Here is a 4,257-nt window from a genome sequence, read left to right as displayed (position 1 = left end):
TCTTGCTCTTATTTACAGTTAAGGCAGCACATAACCCCCCCACCCACCCTTTGTTGTAAGAAGACTAATTCTAATCCCCTTCTATTTTGAAGGACAACCTCAGACCAGGGAGTCTTGGAGGTGGGAGATAAGTGAGAATGGCGCAGTCTTAGCTTTAGGGGATTGTCCTTGTCTGGTTGGCTTTTCCATTCTGTAACAAAGTCCGTGAGAACGGAGTGTGGGTCAGCTGGCTGGTCAGCTGGCCGGGTGTGTGTAGTGGACCCAGGGAGTAATCCCGTCGACCTTGAGAACAGTAGGAGTGGTCAGGATCATGAGGTAGGGTCCCTTCCAGCAAGGCTGAAGTGTCTGGTGTTGGTATCTCCACACATATACCCAGTCACCTGGCCGATATTGATGGGGGTCCGGGGGTGGCCCAGTCTCGTAGAGGGCCCTCAGCTTAGGCCACACCTGCTCATGGGTTTGTTGTAACATTTGGAGGGAGAAAAGAAGTTGGTGGTCATCAAATTCAGCAAGTACCTCAGGTTTTAAATTGGGGATAACAGGTGGAGGAAGACTGAGCATGATTTCGTAGGGAGTCAGTCCCATCTTATATGGGGAGTTCCTCACCCTATATAGGGCGAAGGGGAAGAGAGTCACCCAGTCCCCACCAGTCTCCAGGGCTAATTTAGTTAAGGTCTCCTTTAATGTTCTATTCATCCTCTCTACCTGTCCTGAGCTCTGGGGCCTGGGTGCACAATATAATTTCTAATCTGCCCCAAGTACTAGTGCCATTCCCTGTGTTACCTTAGATATGAATCCTGGGCCATTGTCTGACTCAATTCTAACAGGAAAACCATACCTCGGTACCATGTCTTCCAGCAGTTTCTTGGTCACGATCTGTGCCATTTCATGTTTGGTGGGAAATGCCTCTGTCCATCCTGAAAAAGTATCTACAAACATTAGTAAATACCTATACCCGTATTTTCCAGGTTTCACCTCAGTGAAGTCCATTTCCCAGGAGGCTCCTGGGTGGTCTCCTTGGAGCCGGGTGCCCGGGTTAGATCCATGGGAGGAGGCATTTGTTAATTGGCATGTGCAGCAGCTTGCCACAATCTGTTCGATCTTTGTTCCAGAGTCTTTAATAGTGATCTTTGCATGTCGTATGAGGTCTTCCATCTTCCTTGTTCCCATGTGAGTATTCCGATGCATTTTGGATAGGACTCACCGTCCTAGTTCCTCTGGCAAGATGATGCTGGAGTCTGCGACCCTCCACCAGCCACACAAGCACTGGGTCATTGGCTAGCATTTGATCCAGTGTAAGTCAGCATCAGTATAGTTGGCGGTGTCAGGCAGGGTCGGTGTTCCCGGATCAGGTAGCGTGGTAGCTAAGACCTGGGTCACCAGAGGGGCTGCCTCTTTTGCTTTTAAATCAGCTCGCCATTTCCCCTGGCTACTGGCGTGTCTGCCTTTTGGTGCCCCAGACAGTGGATGATGGCTAGGGCCTTGGGCAGCCAGAGGGCCTTTAGGAGTTCAAGAATCTCCGTTTTGTTTTTAACAGTCTTTCCCTCTGCTGTGGATGTGAGCGGTGGCAAAGGCGTACCTGCTGCCGGTGTAGATGTTTATTTGTTTACCTTCCCCCACGGTCAGCGCCTTGGCCAGTGTGGTCAGTTCTGCACATTGAGCCGACGTTCCGGCTGCCAGTGGCTCTGCCCAGATAGTCTCCGTCTCTGTGGTTACGGCTGCCCCCGCATATCTGAGTCCTTCTTGGACAAAACTGCTGTCGTCCGTGTACCAGGTGGCATCCGCATTCAGCAGTGGCTGGTCCTGGAGATCAGTTCTGATTCCGTGCACCTGGCAGACGGTTTGTGGCTGTGGGATTCTTAAGACGGTTTCCTTCCGTGTATCTGTCAATCCATCTTTGTTCATCTTTTAATTTGTACCCAAAGTAGCTCACCTCTGTTCTGCACATCTGGGCTTTTTCAGCTGAGGCCTGGTATCCTAGGGCTGCTATGGTCTGGAGCAAGTCTTGCAGGCATGTGTCCTGGTCCTCTGTTGGCAACAGGATATCATCTACATATTGTAATAAAGTCAAATGAGGGTGCTCGGAATGGAACTCACCCAAGTCTTCGTGTAAGGCCTCATTGAAGATGGTCAGTGAATTTTTGAATCCTGTGGTAGTCGAGTCCAGGTGAGCTGGCCATTGATGCCTTTCTCAGTGTCCGTCCATTCAAAGGCGAAGAGGTCTTGGCTCTTGGCCACTAAAGGCAGGTTGAAAAAGGCATCTTTTAAATCTAATACCGTATACCAAGTTTTGTCTGGAGGCAGGGTGGAGAGGAGGGTGTATGGTTTTGGGACCATAGGGTGCATATCCTCTACTCACCGGTTGACTTCCCTCAAGTCCTGGACTGGCCTGTAATCATTAGAGTGCGGATTCTGAACCGGCAGCAAGGGAGTGTTCCATGCCGATTGGCAGGGCCTTGATATGCCCGAGTCCAGTAGTCGCCGTATGTGGGGTGTGATTCCCTTTTGTGCTACTAGAGGCATGGGGTATTGGCGGACCCTGACAGGGTCTGCCCCCGGCTTTAGTTCTATGTATATGGCCGGTCGATGCTGGGCCAGTCCAATTCCCCCAGTTTCTGCCCATGCTTGGGGGAAATTCCCGCAGCCAACGGTCAATGTCAGTCATTGGTGCTGAGAGCATTTGGTGGAGATGATATTCGTCTTCTAAACTCAGGACAAGCACCTGAATCGGGTGCCCCTTCTTGTTTAAAACTTTTGCCCCTTCATGGTGGAAGCAAATTTGTGCCCCCATCTTGGTGAGCAAATCCCAACCTAACAACAGGTAGAGACACTCAGGGATGACCATGAAGGAGTGGGACACCTGGCCCGTGCTGAGATCCACAGTTCTTCGGGTAGTCCATGAGTATTGTTTGGTGCCCATGGCCCCTTGCACCCATGAAGTTTTGCTTGCCAATTTCCCTTGGGGTTGTAATAAAACCGAATGTTGTGCCCCAGTGTCCACTAGGAATTTAACAGGTTGCCCCTCCACTTTAAGAGTTACCCTGGGCTCGGGGAGGGGTGCCGAACCCTGACTCCCCTAATTGTCCAGGTCCTCCATTTCTAAGATCTTGGCAGGGGCCTTAGATCTTTTGTTAGGGCAGCTTTTCACCCAATGGCCCTCCTCTTTGCAATAGGCACATTGGTTTTTGTTCATCTTAGGGTGCTCCCAAGGGGGACCAGGGCCATCCTCCTTACCTGTCCCTGAAGCCAGCTTCTTGAAGTGCCTTCGTCTTTTCTGTGGGTCGTCCATGGTTGTGGCCAGCAGGATCTTGGCCAGATTTCGGGTCTGCCAGTCACTTAGTTTGGTTTGTTGTTCTTCCCGGACTGTCTCTATTATTATAGACTCGTTCTGCCACTATCACTAAGTCCAGAAAGCTCTTCTCTCCCAGTCTCTCTACTCTTTGTAACTTCTTTTTAATATCCAGAGTGGCCTGGTTAACAAAAGCCATGATAATTGCAGCCTTTGTTTCCGGGGCTTCTGGATTCATAGGGGTGTACTGTCTAAAAGCCTCTATGACTCTCTCTAAGAAGGCTGCTGGACTCTCATCCTTACCCTGCCTCACATCATAGACTTGGCCAGATTGGTAGGCTTGCACGCGGCAGCCTGGAGACCTGCCATTAGAGTCTGGCGGTAGATCAGCTGAGTTGTAGTCCCAGGTGGGGCGGGATAAAGGGAAGGCAGCATTCATGAGGTCTGGGTTTTGAGTCGGCTGTCTGTCCTCTCCTAGGACAGACTTCTGGGCTTCCACCTGAATTCGTTCTCTTTCCTTGGTGGTGAAGAGAACCTTCAAGAGCTGTTGGCAGTCATCCCAAGTAGGCTGGTGGGTAAAGAGAACAGTATCTAAAAGCCTGATTAGACCTCTCGGATTATCAGAGAACTTTGCATTTTGGGTTTTCCAATTATATAAATCACTGGTGGAGAACGGCCAATATAACATTAGCTGTTCACCAGTCTCACTGGGGGGCCCCATGGTGGGAGAGGAAGGGCGGTGGAGTCCGCCGCTCCACATTTGGAAGTGGGGCCATCTGGTGGGTCCGACTGCATGTCCCCGCTGCTGGCCCTCGCACAGGGACTCCGTCGTCAGGGAGGGGTGGCGCCCCTTCTGCAGCCTCCAGTGCCTCCAATGGAGGGGCGGAAGTGGGGAGGGATGCCCAGTAGGGCGGCGGGAGAATCAGGTCCTCCGGAGAGGAATCCTGGAAAACCGGACAAAGGGGTGC

The 4,257-nt window shown here is 51.4% G+C and overlaps 1 pseudogene; it reads right to left on the bottom strand.

The window, feature by feature from the left end:
• Positions 1-234: 234 nt before the first annotated feature.
• LOC112910899 (uncharacterized) lies at positions 235-4,010 on the bottom strand (annotated as a pseudogene).
• Between the last annotated feature and the right edge of the window lie 247 nt (positions 4,011-4,257).

Source organism: Vulpes vulpes, chromosome 11 (assembly GCF_048418805.1).
Source record: "Vulpes vulpes isolate BD-2025 chromosome 11, VulVul3, whole genome shotgun sequence".
NCBI classification, from domain to species: Eukaryota; Metazoa; Chordata; class Mammalia; order Carnivora; family Canidae; genus Vulpes; species Vulpes vulpes.
Note: the sequence above shows the minus strand (reverse complement) of the source record. Positions and strands in the feature narration are given on the sequence as shown.